This window comes from Culex quinquefasciatus, chromosome 2 (genome assembly GCF_015732765.1).
Source record: "Culex quinquefasciatus strain JHB chromosome 2, VPISU_Cqui_1.0_pri_paternal, whole genome shotgun sequence".
Lineage (NCBI taxonomy): Eukaryota > Metazoa > Arthropoda > Insecta > Diptera > Culicidae > Culex > Culex quinquefasciatus.
In genome coordinates, this window is record NC_051862.1 from 138,724,547 (window position 1) to 138,740,666 (window position 16,120).

A 16,120-nucleotide genomic window follows, 5' to 3' on the forward strand; every position below is an offset into this window, starting at 1 on the left:
ATCATTTTTTTTATTTAAATAATTTTGATTCATCGTAAATATGTTTCAAAACCTCGCAAATCAAGACTAAAGACTTTATAGAATATTTAATATCTTAAAATTTGGAAATCAATAATCATATTTCAAAACATTATGGTACTAATTCCTGGAAAAGAGGACAAAGTTGACATTATAAATGATGACCAGCAGGATTCGAACCGGCGACCTCTGGATTGTGAGTCCAGTGAAAAACCTCATAAAAATATTAGCTTTGTAATCCTTATTAATTGTTCTACTACAGGAAAATATAGAAAATGAAAATACAGTCCAGACTCGATTCTCCGAAGGCCTCGGAAAACAATCACTTCGGATAATCGAATCAAGAACTCTTCCTTTGTTATTTATCCCTGCGCGGATAGTGGAGCCGCATGGCAGTTTGTCAACCGGAAACCACATGCGTACACGTGTCCCTTGCGCGTGTGGTACAGCAACAACATTTTATTACCACCCACCCAGCAAGTCCGAGCTTCAGTGTGCTCCATTTATTAGCAAGCAGTGTAGTGTACTATGTTGTGATAAGAGCCTCGACTAAGTCGACAGCGGATGTCCAAACAAAGACAGCACACACTTCCTGATTGTTGTCTTGGGCGGGAGGGGGAATGCTTCAAAGTACCGGAAGTAGCTTGGAAAAGTGGTAAAAACTAGCTCTGATGAGCAAATTAATCATTTAACTAAAAGTGGTCTAGACAGCGCGGCTATCCCTAACGAGCCATCGCAGTGAAAGCAACCGCGGAAGAAGACTCCATGTTCTAGATATGAATTCTGCTGACGCCGATCGATGGTCGATCACCCTGAGTGGTTCCTGATAGAAAAATCTCCAGACTCAGCATCACACAAGAACTGCAGTTAATTAAAAGAGATGCGACTTTTCGCTTCGTCGGCCATCCTCAATGGATTATATAACAACAAACAAAGATGCGATCATCTTGCCTCTAACATCAGCTCAGTGGGCGGGATCTCCAGGGTTTGACCGGATTGCGAAACGGTCTTGGCTGTTCTTAAAACGTGTTTGGTTTTATGACATGCGGAAGCCGTCTACAGATATTAAGCAGACGACTCGTATGCTGAACGAGAACACTGTTAGGAGGATAGCGTCGAAATCCAGAAGAAATGCAAAGAATGCCGGTTTGCACCAGATCATTGCGCGACGCGACCACTTGCCACAGTTAATCATCCGCGAGTGCAGGGAGACAAACGAGTTGCAGTTTCTGTGTTACTCGCCTGAATCATGAATGAAGTCAGTGTTTCAGCGTTGCAACTGTAAGATTGAGTTGCTTTGACATTACTGTCCGAAATTCGTTATAAAAATATTGATGCATTTTTACACCCAAACGAAAACTCAGGCAATGAATGCCAATTTCACAACTCGACATTTTTCTAGTTGATGACAGTAAACGTTTCAGTTTCTTCTAGGGTATGATTTGAGCATCTTGAACACGCTCTAGGTAATTGGCCTAATTGAATCCAAGCGAATTCTCTGTCAATAAATAGAATTGTAAATTTTGGAATTATCTCAAACAACCATGCGCACCCCCTTATTAGATAAACTTGGGTGGGCATGGTTGCTTAACCCTCTTCAACCCAATACCGCCTTTAGACGAACTTCGATTTAAAAACGTTTCTTAATCCACCATTAGGTGGTTGGTGCCTTCCTTATATTTACAAAGTAATATTAAAAATAAGTTTAAGAAAAAATATAAACCTGATACAGACTTTTCCAGAAAACATGCAGACTCTCTTTTGAAGCAATGTGGCAACCGGGCGTTTCGCATCTGGCGCGACTCTCGCACGTAAACAAAAAGACCCGGCCTTTTGAGGTTATGCAAAAAATTACCCTTTTTGTAGATACAAATATCTTTTTCTTAGCACAACTTTTTAAATACTTTACTAAACAGTATAAATTTTAATAGGGTCTTATGGGACCCCAAAACGAATCGAATGGGGCTGACCCGGCCAAAATCGGTTCAGCCAGTTCTGAGAAAATCGTGTGGAAAAAAATCATGACTAACATTTGTTCAGAATTTGATTCTGAGTCGATATGTATACGTGAAGGTATATCTAGAAGGTAAATTTAAGAAGTTCAATTTTCGAGTGATTTTATAGCCTTACCTCAGTGAGGTGAGGAAGGCAAAAATCACCAAAAATCCATTTTCAACAAATTTTTGTCTTTAAAAAGCAGGGTTAGATTAGATTAGATTAAAAAGCATTTGAAAGAAGAACTCTTAAAATTTTAGGAAAATTATGAGTAGGAAGTTGTACTTGTTTTATGTGACTTTGCCAATGTTTTTAAAAATATCATTTATAAGGGGTCAACTTTGCCTGTGTTTTTTACTAACATTTCCTTTATTTTAAGAAAAAAGAAGTATGCAGTAATTTTACGCAATTTTTCAAATTTCATAGCAGAAAATGTAAAAACAAGCAAAACTTTGAAAACGTGACATGAAAAAATTAGATAGGGGTCATTCCATCTCAACTGTGCACGAAAAAGTGCAAATTTGAAAATTACCCTCTCCGATCCTGCTCAAATTTGGCAGAGCTGTTGATACTATCAAAACATGCAAGAATCCCGAATTTCATCCAAATCGGACCACCCCCTCCATTTTTGTACCTCCCCAAAAAATTGACTTTTTGGCGATTTTGGCCAAACCTCCTAGTTTCAAACGGCGATAGCTCAGGAACCACAAATCTCAGAAGGTCGGTCTTAGACTCAATTTTGAAGGAAATTGGACGTAGAATCCATTTCCGTGATCAAAATGTTGATTAATTTATTTTTTCTACCTGTATTGCGCAATTGAAAACTTTAAACGGCCGTATCTCAAAACACCCCAACTTATTTTTTTTATTTGACCTCACCATCGTGTTCCCCGGCCAATTTTACATAAGAATCACCTATCGACAGAAATGAATATGTTTCGTTCCAGAGATATCGAATTTTAAAGTTTTGTGTTTTCGAGATTACCTGCATCAGCTTCATTCGCCGCATCTGCTAGAAGCACACAGGCGGGCTGATCAATAACTGCTACCTGGCCATTTATTGAAATAATATTTCATCATAAATAATCTTCATCAAATTGAGCAAAAATTAACTGTATAATACTGTAGGAAACTGAAGTTTAATCGCAAATGTTTATCTGCTCAAAAAATTAATGAAGTGGAGCAAAATAGTGCCATTCAGCAAAAACCCAAAACCTGCTTTATTATTATTATTATTATAGTTTATTATTGACACTTTACCATAATTCTGATTTATGGTTTAGATTGATCATATTAAATCAATTTTTATATAGTGAGCCAGCTCCATTTCATTAAAATATGATTTTGGTCAAGGTACATTTAATTAAAAAATCCTTATTCGTGAGGACAGCAGCCGTATTGTGTTCCAAAATCCAAGAATGATAGATGAAAAAACACTGTTGTTCGGACGGTGTCGAAATCATCGCAACTAAATTTGGAGAATTAGCCGCTTTGCAGCAGATCAAACTTTGTGATTTTCTTACATTTTTCAGTTTTATACATTCCAGAAATCCTTTTCCTACTCTTTGTGATCGTCCTTCACTAGAGTACAACGTATCAACAAATTTTATTCATTTTAATTCATATTTTTACTCAATAATGTATCGTGCACTTATTTTTCAGTGTTACTAACAAGATTAATTCTCGGGTGAGTTTTTAAAAAGCCGTAAGAGCCATTGTGACCTCTGACACTAATTTTCGTTTTTCTAGAAAATGAAACAAAATTTCATTTATTTTAAGTTTGGGGCACTTGAAGGACGTGTAGATGAACAATCTCGAGCATTTTGATATTGGTTTTTCGTAAGTAGGTCGAATACCGATGCAAAAAGGACTTTGTTTAACAATGGCTCTTACGGCTTTTGAAAACTAATCCGAGAATTGCATTTTCCTCTCGCTCCGTCGGAATCCAATTCTGCCCTTTACTGTGTGTCGTCATTGCTCTGTCCAGTGGGTTAACACAGAAATTCACTTCATTAATTTTTTGAGCAGATAAACATTTGCGATTAAACTTCAGTTTCCTACAGTATTATACAGTTAATTTTTGCTCAATTTGATGAAGATTATTTATGATGAAATATTATTTCAATAAATGGCCAGGTAGAAGTTATTGATCAGCCCGCCTGTGTGCTTCTAGCAGATGCGGCGAATGAAGCTGATGCAGGTAATCTCGAAAACACAAAACTTTAAAATTCGATATCTCTGGAACGAAACATATTCATTTCTGTCGATAGGTGATTCTTATGTAAAATTGGCCGGGGAACACGATGGTGAGGTCAAATAAAAAAAATAAGTTGGGGTGTTTTGAGATACGACCGATTAAAGTTTTCAATTGCGCAATACAGGTAGAAAAAATAAATTAATCAAAATTTTGATCACGGAAATGGATTCTACGTCCAATTTCCTTCAAAATTGAGTCTAAGACCGACCTTCTGAGATTTGTGGTTCCTGAGCTATCGCCGTTTGAAACTAGGAGGTTTGGCCAAAAATCGCCAAAAAGTCAATTTTTTGGGGAGGTACAAAAATGGAGGGGGTGGTCCGATTTGGATGAAATTCGGGATTCTTGCATGTTTTGATAGTATCAACAGCTCTGCCAAATTTGAGCAGGATCGGAGAGGGTAATTTTCAAATGCTGTTCCGCTTCAGATGGAATGACCCATATGTAAAAACAGCAAGCCGAGAAAAACGCGTGTCAAAGTTGTCCCGCCCATAAGGCTACGTGTTAGAATTTCACGAAAAAGTAGATTTTCTCCGGATGTCTAGAACAAAGTACTACATTTTATTGGTTTTTCTGATAGTTTACATGATTTTGAACCAAACTGCATTATTACCTCAAAATTGACGAAATTACATATGGGACGGACTAGCTTCGAGCGGCAGTAAACAAGCTAAATGCAAATTAAAATACTAAAAATGAATCAAGAAAAACATAAAACAAGAGAAATAAAGTTTTTCGTAGAACAAAAGTTGTTCAAAATAACCTCCTAAACACGAAAAAAATAAAAAAAATCGGTAAAATTTGGCCACTAGAGGGTTAACGAATGAACACATTTGTTTTGATGGTGTGAGTTGGTAGCATTATTCTTTCAATTTGGGACTGAGCCCTCAATGCATTTTGAGAGAACAATTCTCTCGACTCTGAATTGAGGGTGTAACCAAAATTTACAATTTTATGTATTGCCAGAGAATCCACTAAAATTCAATTCTGTCGATTGGAGCACGTTCAGGGAGCCCACATTTATCATTGTGTTACCAACCATTGCACCATTGAGTGTCAGTTAATTAAGAGCAATTCTCTGAGATTTTGGCCGTTCGATTTTTGTTGTGTTTTTTAATCCGGCTGAAACTTTTTTGGTGTCTTCGGTATGCCCAAAGAAGCCATTTTGCATCATTAGTTTGTCCATATAATTTTCCATACAAATTTGGCAGCATTGTATGGACAAAAATGATATATGAAAATTCAAAAATCTGTACCTTTTGAAGGAATTTTTTGCTCGATTTGGTGTCTTCGGGAAAGTTGTAGATATGGATAAGGACTACACTGAAAAAAAATGATACACGGTAAAAAATGGTGATTTTTAATTTAACTTTTTGTCACTAAAACTTGATTTGCAAAAAAAACACTATTTTTATTTTTTTTTGTTTTTTTGATATATTTTAGGGGACATAAAATGCCGACATTTCAGAAATTTCCAGGTTGTGCAAAAAATCTTTGACCGAGTTATGAATTTTCGAATCAACACTATTTTTTCTAAAAATCGAAATATTAATCGCACAAATTTTTCAACTTCATTTTTCGATGTAAAACAAATTTGCAATCAAAAAGTACTTCAGTGAAATTTTCATAAAGTGCACCGTTTTCAAGTTATAGCAATTTTTAGGTAACTTTTTTGAAAATAGTCGCAGTTTTTCATTTTTTTTAATTAGTGCACATGTTTGCCCACTTATGAAAAAAAAAGTTAAAAAAAAATAGTCGCAGTTTTCCATTTTTTTTTTCAAATTGGTGCCCATGTTTGCCCACTATTGGATAATTTTTTTTTGAAAAGCTGAGAAAATTCTCTATATTTTGCTTTTTTGAACTTTGTTGATACGACCCTTAGTAGCTGAAAAATTGCCATGCAAAGGTTTAAAAACAGGAAAATTGATGTTTTCTAAGTCTCACCCAAACAACCCACCATTTTCTAACTTTGATATCTCAGCAACTAATGGTCCGATTTTCAACGTTAAAATATGAAGCTACAATTTTCCGATCTTTCCGAAAAAAATATTTTCAATTTTTTTAAATCAAGACTAACATTTCAAAAAGGCGTAATATTGAATGTGTGGCCCTTTTGAAATGTTAGTCTTGATTTGAAATTTAAAAAGTATTGTTTTCGGAAAGATCGGAAAATTTCACGAATGTTTCATATTTTAACATTGAAAATCGGACCATTAGTTGCTGAGATATCGACGTTAGAAAATGGTGGGTTGTTTGGGTAAGACTTAGAAAACATCAATTTTCCTGCTTTTTAAACGTTTGCATGGCAATATCTCAGCAACTATAGGTCGTATCAACAAAGTTCAAGAGTACACAATATAGAGAATTTTCTCAGCTTTTCAAAAAAAAAAAAATTATCCAAAAGTGGGCAAACATGGGCACTAATTTGAAAAAAAGTTCAATTTTCGAGCAGGATTATAGCCTTACCTCAGTGAGGAAGGCAAAAAAATGAAAAACTGCGACTATTTTCAAAAAAGTTACCTAAAAATGGCTATAACTTGAAAACGGTGCACTTAATGAAAATTTCACTAAAGTACTTTTTGATTGCAAATTTGATTTTACATCGAAAAATGAAGTTGAAAAATTTTTGCGACCAATATTTCGATTTTTTGAAAAAATAGTGTTGATTCGAAAATTTATAACTCGGTTAAAGCTTTTTTGTACAGCCTGGAAATTTCTGAAATGTTGACATTTTATGTCCCCCTAAACATATAAAAAATAAAAAATTATAAATAGTGGTTTTGCAAATCAAGTTTTAATGACAAAAAGTTAAATTAAAAATCACCAAATTTTTTTTACCTTGTATCATTTTTTTGTCCAGGCACAAAAAAAGTTTCAGCTGGATAAAAAATAAGACCGATTTCGTAGAGAACTCCATTGATTCAACAAGTTTCCGTTTTTGTACCCATCCATTTGTTTCCATGCAGCGTCCAGCAGTCAAGTGAATGTTTTTCGGTCTGCATGCTGGTTTCCAAATTTTGACAGCAGAAAATGTGTGGGTGGCAAGAGTAAAAAAAAAAAGCCGGCCGCTTTTTGATCCACAACACACTGTCACGCGAAATGTGTTCTCTGGACGGAGATTTCTTCTTTAATTTTTCGGCGTGCGTTACCTCAAATCCAAATTAATTGAAGGTCTTGCTTTGCTGGGCGTGAGTGTGACTAAGCTTGTGCTTGGAGTTGGGGTTGCATGGGCCATGATTTAATTTTATCTAAGATTTTACTCCATGATGACGGATTGGGTTGTAGAAGACTAAACTATTGTGATCTGGAAAGTTGGTTCCAACTTTCTGAGCAAAAATCCGTTTACTCAGTCGATTTGACCATATTTCATTTATCATATTTCACTCCTCTGATACTCACAGCAAATTAATGATATCAAATTTGTCACGCTGTTTTAGCCTTGATATAATTACAACAATGTAAGACAGTTTGATTAGCAGTGCACGATCTCCTCTCAACGCGTAGCCTGCGCGTGGCACCGCCCGCACTTTCCGGCATCATTTGGCATATAAACTAAACCATGTACAGAGAGCAAACGCCATAATGGGTCGGAATTAGAATCGTGCTACGCTCATTTGCGATAAATCTAAACTGGGCCACACACACACCCGCTGGACAGGAAGGATGGAGCGAGTTTGATAAGACGCTAGGAATCTTGTATTTTTAGTTTTAAAATGACGTAATTACATGCTAAAATCGAGTGATTATCATAGCAGAAGGAGTTGCGTAAAGGCAGCATAGCCAATGTATCAAATTTATTGGCAGCTACGCCCAATTTCATGTCACGACAATTTGTCACCGCGAATTAGCTAGTTGAGATTTATCGTTCGGTTAATTTCTAAATCAACTAGCCGTGTGTGTCCGTAACTCAACTAAACATCACGCGTAGGACGTACAAACTAGCGGTACCATTAAAATTCCGCTAATTGATGCACATGCTTCTCGGAGCTGTGATGCTTCCCTGTCGGCTTGGTCTATGCGAAATATCTCTTCGTCCGAAACTATGCAGTAGCACTCATCCAGATGTTCCGCTCATTTCTTCGCACGCCGTTGCCATCTGCCTCACTTTCTACAGCTGACTTGGTGCTAATTTCTGAACTTTTCACAGAGTGACACCTACCCTAATGGGTCTGTATGAATTTGTCATTTTGGCGGTTTTGTATACAGATGCCATTATGGCACTCTGACAGCTAGGCCGTTCCTCCATTATGGCATCGTTTTGTTGCGTAACTAAATCTTTTCAATGCTAAAGTTTGCGACCCAGCTTAAGCGCGGCTGGAGGTGATGAGCTAATTTCCCTTGCGATGCACCTTACTGGCGAGTGTGCCATAAAAACTTCCTACTCGCTGGCCAATATTATAGTACATTCCAATTTATTACCTGGCTGTGCTGGCAAACGCCTACGTTGACGCAAAATCAGTTTTTGCTGATTTTTTGTTGCAGCAATTTTTCAACTTCGTCACATTCGAGTGTTGACCACGAAAACCAGAAAACAAACCTGGAGCTGGTTTGGTGAAATTTTGTGCTCCGTCAGCTAGGTTTTTGAAGTCTTCGACCTACCCACACGGCGAGTATTGACGGGCGAATGTGAAACCCACCATTGAACATTAGTATTTTGAACTGCTATTTTATATATAAAATGTTGTGTTGAATTTACTAATACCTAAAGCTCACAGTAATCTTAAAGTTTCTACGTGATTTACAAATGACCCATTCATTAAGCCAAATCCCATGTTTGGACTGTACAATCGTTAAATGTTCCCGATGAGTTTGAGCGTGAATTTCGCACACTTATCGACCATTTCGAGAGTATTGAAGAACAATCATTCCCAGCTTTAAAGGCCGCGAGTTGAGCGAACCAAAATTGGCCACACCTACGTGGGACTAAGATTCAATAAAGATCGACAATTTGCAAAAGCGAGAATTAATTGCCGGCTCGTAATGTACAAATTAAATTGGTTTAATTCTTGTTACACAGAACGCGTTGCTGCTCGGACAGGTGCCAAAACCCATTCATGAACCGCACAAAACATAAACAAACCGCCTACGCATGTACTTCAGGCCCAAGTTTGCTAGCTGATCATCAACCGGTGACTCGACACGTGATGGGTAAGACAGGACTCTTGTTGGTCGATTGTCAAGAATGTTTCGTTTCGTGACATATTATGTCAGCATAATCGTTTGTGAGAAATACGAAATAGTTTTTTTTAAATGTCTTATGAACAATTCTCCCTGAAAATCCTGGACAGATTTTTAACAACATTTTTATAGTGCTCACAAATGTGTGCTTAAATCCGACATATGGATTTTGAAGGGCCCACGACAGGATGTGCAAGGTGTGCGCTCCTATCTTGAGAAAAAATTGAGAAAATATTTCTATTTAAAATACATTTAAAATTAATCTTGAGTTTTGATTTTAACCATCAATAAATTAGACGGTTCAACCAAGGTTCAACTCACTTTCTATAAGAAACAAGCCTAACCCGATAAACTTTGTTCTACCTTTTTTTCGTTTGTTGACGTTTTTGCTTATTCAGCCTCCTGTGATCAAAATTTGATTTTACGTAACTTTTTCCATACAATTTGCCGATGCTCCGGAATCGGTTCCAGAGTGATCAAAGTGTCAATTAGTTAGCGTATAAACCGTCCTTGGGCTTAACGAACTCAACGCAACAAAGAGCACCTCGATCCGACGCTCCGTATAGAACTGATTTGCGTTCGAACAAAACCATCGAAATTTTTTATATATAAAGAAGATTTGGAATTCCGAAAAACCTTTGCCAGTTCCATGTTTTGTTTCGATCAAGGTAGCACAGTAACCAAAAAATAGTGCGTTCATCCCAATTTTACTCTCTATATTTCTAAAAGACTACAAATATTAATAATTCTAAAAATTGGAAAAAATATATTAAACTATTCAGAATATAAAGAATAAAAATGGAAAAAAATATATATTTTTAATTTCTTTAAAGGGGTTACATACATGTAGAAAATGCAAAAAATCTTATTACTGAAAATTTATTAAATCCACTTGAAACCTGATCACTCATGAAAGGTTCATGAAGATATTTCATTATTAAACTGAGTAGGAGACGATTCAAGCACAAAATTTTGCCATGCGCAAAGCAAACTGTCAAACTTTGTGAACATTTTTTTCCCAAGATAGGATGGACCAAATTGGCTGAAATTGGGAAGAAGACTCACAAGACCTGCCCGATTTTTAAATTTTTCATGTTTGAAAAATGCAATAATCAAAAACCTTCTAGCTTTTTTATGAAAAAATATAAAAATAAAATAAAAATATTTTTATCTTATTTCAAAATAAACTTTTATGAAAATCAGCCTTTGTCAGGCAAACGGAACCATTTTAACGAGTGTTCACCAAAATTATGAGCTGATTTGGCCAAAGCAGTGTTGCGATATCGTGGCACCCGTTTTGTGAAAGTGCCAACTTCAAATTGTTTTTCTCTCGGCAATGGTATAACCAAAAGTTTTCAAATTTATTTTGTTGATTGATGAAAATATGTAATGTCTTGAAATTAGATTTCAAAAAGTTTAAATGTGCTCTCAAATCAACCTCTGACATTTATGCTGATTTACATTTATGTAACCCCTTAAGCTATTGAAAAGCTGTCGTCTATGTTTAGATTGAAGTGTAGATTATCACCAATTAATATAATTGAGCTGATTTATGATTTTAAGCTTGAAACCATAACAAATATAATGAAAATATAGATTTTACGACTTTAAAAAAAAATCCCGGGATTTCAAAAATATTTTTTCCGTTTCCCGGGAAATTCAAAACCCGAGAAAATTGGACGCTCTACCAAAAAAGTTTTTGTCTTCTTTTCGAAAATAGCCAAACTTACGGACCCAATCCTGCTTGTTGTTTTTCGTACCTCCGAAACACGGAAAAATAAATATTTTCGAAAAAAAATTTGAACTGAGGAATTACAACCTGTTAATTCTTCAGCTCAATTTTTTTTTCGAAGATATTTATTTTTCCGTGTTTTGGAGGTACGAAAAACTTTACTTCTTCTGTTTTGTATTTTCTTGTTTTATTTTTAATATTTGAAATGTCATTTATCTTGTTTAGTTTATGTTTTTTTTGGTAGTATTTGGCCTTTTCAACCAACCCTATTTTACATTTTGCCTTTCTAGTTTTTTTTAATGTTTTTACAGTCATTTTTTATTGTTTTTCACATTTTCTGCTTAAGAATGGCACCACTATCATTTAAATTGTAAAAAATGCATAGAGGCATAGTCAGAGTCCTTATAAAAAATACTGGACATTAACACAGTTAACCTCTAAAAAATAACATTTTTTAAAACATTTGTAAAGTTACATAAGACAAGTCATTTTGACTCCATTACTTTTTAAAGATCAAAAATTGGTTGAAAATGGATCTTTGGCGAATATTTAGATCGAAGCCCGTCTAGAGGCAGGGTTGTACACTAAATCAGAGACGCAATATTCGGTAAAAATTTTACCGAAATTACTCTGTAAAAATCAAATTTTACTGAGCTGTCAGTTGAATTTAGGAAATATACAGAGCTACGGTAAAAATATCGCTCAAAGTACCGTACTTCAGTACTTATTTCACTGAGCTACTCAGTAAACCCTTGTTTCCGGTACATTATTGGTACTCGGTAATTTAATTACCGAGTACTCAGCTAATAACCTTGTGTTTTACTGAAAGCTCAGTAAACTTCTACCGAGTCTCTCAGTTGAAACTTATGTCATTTTGTAGGTGTCATTTTTTTTATTTGGTCGCTGTTGTCGGACTGTTCCTGAGTACCTTCAGAAAAAAAGTAATTTAAAACTATAAATTGTAACAAAATAACACGTAGGTGTCTTTTTATTTAAGGAAATTAAGTTATTCACAATTTAGAATAATCATTTTTCTTTCAGCTCCCGTCGAAGCTTCATCTTCTGAGCCGTTTTAGAAGAGCTGGTTTAGGTCGTCATGTTTGATATTGTTCAAAAATCAAGAAAAAATAAATTATTTAAAAAAAATTGTCGTCTATTTGAATAAATGAAAGGAAAATAAATTCAATCCATAAAAAAGCGTTACCGTAAGCACAGTAAAAATTCAGAATATGTACCGAGCAAACGGTAATTTTTTACCGAGGTCTTCTGTAAAAGTTCAAACCAACTGTCAGATTTTCGTTTACTGAGCTCTCGGTAGTTTAAACTTTTACCGAGCACTCGGCTGTTGAGATTTCGGTAAAATTTTTACCGAGTACGGTAAAAAAAATTCTAAGTTTGTGGGTTGTAGAAAAAATAATAGTCGCATGGTATTTACAGCGTTCAGGATATTCCAGAAAAATCCAAACGCTCCAGAACAAAATCAACTCTCTCGCACAAGCGCAAACGACGCCGACGACGTCACCGGTTGGCGTCGCGCCGTTGCGTTGACGACGACGCTACACGTGTGTAATTAGTGCGATGGTCAGAGCGAACAGTCACACACCACCAGCAAGCAACTGTTGAACTGCACCGTTGAAAAGTCAATCGGCTCGTTTCGGGTGATGCAGCTTCTATTTTTGGACCCGTTGGGTTTCGAATTTCGACATAAAGCATACAATGCAGTCGTTCGAAAAAAAAAATGCCGCTCGTGTGGGAGTGACAGCCACGTGTGCGTGCACCTTCAATTAAGCTGTTTTACATGTGTGGGAAATGTTTTTGTTGTTGATGTTGTTGTGTTGCGACATTGCGTTGGAAAAAAGAGTGAAGTTTGAGGAAGAAAAGGGCTGTGGAAATGGAGCAGAGCAGGGATGGATGTTTATCTAACCACACATGGGGAGGACGGACAGAGTCACGCGCTGTCCCGCTGAGTTCAAAACGTTATGTCCGGAACGGACTGGTTCGATTTCATGATCTGTTTACCGAGATTGGGCTCAAGGCGGGAGACGGAAACTATGGTCGTGTTTTTGTTAGAGGTGGGATACTTCATGAATATTAGAGGAAAAGCTTTGGTGTATTCTCATATGTTGGTTGGTCCTAATTCCATCCAATTCGCTGTGCTCACTTCCTATAGAAATAATTCTAGAATTTTTTTAAAGGTCCAATAAACTATTGTGTTTCACATGTTTATATGACCTTACAAAAAAACTCTAGAATAGAGCTACACTCAAACCCCGATGGTTTGACACCAACTGTTGTCAAACAAACGAGGTCACGTTTTAGTTTGACACCCCTTTTACACGGAGTTTACACACACTACCAAACGCTTGTTTTGATAGTGTGCGTGAGCGCCATGTAAAAAGTGACTGTTGCGACAAAAACGCAAGTGTCGCACCCCTCGGACACTGCTGCTCAAGATCGTCGTGTTATCGTTCTATTGTATGTGCTTGCGGCTCGTGCCCGCGCTACTGCTCAAGAACAATCAGAAGTAAACTTAATGTTAATTAACGACATAGAAAAAAATAATGTAAATAATGTAAAAATGTAATTTTGGAAGGTTTAATATTACCTCTTTTATGATGTAATTTTACCTCAATTTTGACTGAAAAAGTGACATTAAACCAGAAAAGTGGTAAAATTACACATTTCCTGAGGTAAAATTACATCTTTTTTTCTAACATAAAAGATGTACCCCTTCTCAGATGTAATATTACCATGATTTTTTTTTTCTGTGGAGTGCAATAAAATTGTAGTTTTGTAGCGATGGAAAATTTGGTGGTTTTATTGGGGTTTCCCGCTCACGAAATCGGTTTAGGGTGGACACCCTCCCGACTTTCGCAACAGTGACAGTTCGTCACTTTTAAGTTTGACTTTGATCAACCAACGGGGTACAAACTATAAAAGTGTCAAACGAAAAAGTGATCACCTTCCGGGGGTTGAGTGTATTTATTACAAAATAAAATAATTAATGTTAAAAGCTTTATGGGAGGGGTGCCCAATCTGCTCTGATTTTTTTCTGTAGCAGTGACAGGCTGGAAAAAAATGTTTGACAAAAAAGACAAATAAAACAAGTTCATAGAGTAGTGTTGCAAATAAGATACATGTATTTTGAATTAAAGAAAAAAAAGAAAGATAAAACATACCAATGTAGTTTATTTTATTTATAATAGCTCGTTGCAAATATGTTTAAAGTTGAAATTCTTTGTCGAGGGGATAAAACAAACTTTTGAAAAAATATCATATTTCAATAATGCATGATTGTTGTTGTTTTGCAATCATAAAATTATAATTATTTGCTTATATTGGCAATTTGCGGCGAGAAATATTAAGCTAACCTAGGACAGAAAGAGGAGAGACAGAATTGAAGATCGCGACAACAGTTTTTTCAAACCTTTTGTCACATGGAGGATAGATCCAGACAGGGCGCTGGCAGTTATAAGGGGAAAGGGGTTGAAGAAGCTAAGGGCCATTCATTCTAAGTGTAATATTTGGTTGAACTAGCTTTTTAGGGGTCTTCCATTAACCGACACAGAAGGTGTCGGAGAATGTCCCACATAGTTGACACACGATAATTTCTTTTCGTGTTTCGTCATCTATGGGACGACACTGACACTTTTTTATACGTAACTTTTGAACTACTTATCGGATCTTCAAACAATTCAATAGTGCAGTATGGGGCACCAAAACAAATCGAATGCAACTTGTTTGACTTAAATCGGATCAGCCAGTGCCGAGAAAACTTGGCAAGAATTTTGAGCACCAAGGGGAATACGCACACACATACACACAAACACAGACATTTGTTCAGTTTTCGATTCTGAGTCGATAGGTATACATGAATATAGGTTTACGAGCTGTTTTTCAAAAGTTCATTTTTCGAGCAGGATTATAGCCTTACCTCAGTGAGGAAGGCAAAAATACGAATTGGTGGACTTCAATTATTTTGGGACCATCCACAAACCACGCCGACACTTTTTTTGGAAAGTTCAACTACCCTCAATTTTCATATAAATAAAATATTTTTTGTATGGAGCGTGGACATCGCAAACCCAACCCACCCCCCCCCCCCCTCCTAGGTATCCATTATGGATGGTCCCTTTTCAATATTATTTAAAGTATGCAAAATTATTATAAACATACCTTGAGTTTTTTTTAATGGTTCAATAAACCAAATTTTTGGTTTTTGCTTTTTGGGTGTTTTTTTATACGGTTCCAATAAATTTGGTTTTATTTGATCTTAAAAAAATACTCCAGATACTAAAAATTTGAATCACGTCTTCGGACAAAAACTTTGAATTTTTTTCAATTATTTACCCTTCAATTTATTTTATTTCATGTTGTAATATGAAAAAATGCGATGCTTCCTGATTTTTAAAATGAAATCTTAAATAACATGCAAGATTTGAAAATGAAATGATACAATGAAAAAAGCTATAAAAGTTTTAAAAAGTTATTCTGAAAAAAAAATCAAATGCCACTTATGGCAGCCTTGCAGGGTGATTCCTCTAAATTATCAATTTCATAAATTTTCATTCATTCAAAAAGATACATTTGTTTTTTCTTTTTTTTTAAGTAAACGCTATAAAAACTTTGACAAATTGTGATTTATCTTTGTTGTATTTTTTGCCATAAATTCATGTTTTTTCATATGTTTCGACGAGAATAATTTATTCTATGTCTTTTTTTTAAATTAAATATCTTTATTGAACTATCTTATAATAATGACATTTCTTTTACATGTCAAGTGTAGATGGTCCCAAAAAGCTTTCAATCTAATTGGATCAAATTTATTTACATAGCATTGGTGTCTACCCGTAGCTGCTACTTCGTTATTGACCAGGACCCCCAAACATTGCTCCGTGGACCACAGATGAAAAGTAGGAACCAATCATCACCCCTTCGCAATT

The 16,120-nt window shown here is 35.7% G+C and overlaps 1 protein-coding gene across 1 annotated transcript in view; it reads right to left on the minus strand.

Moving 5' to 3' along the window:
• The window catches only part of LOC6036647 (collagen alpha-1(IV) chain), a 65,271-nt gene that overhangs the window by 6,662 nt on the left and 42,489 nt on the right, over nucleotides 1-16,120 (minus strand). The gene's annotated exons all lie outside the window — the stretch shown is intronic.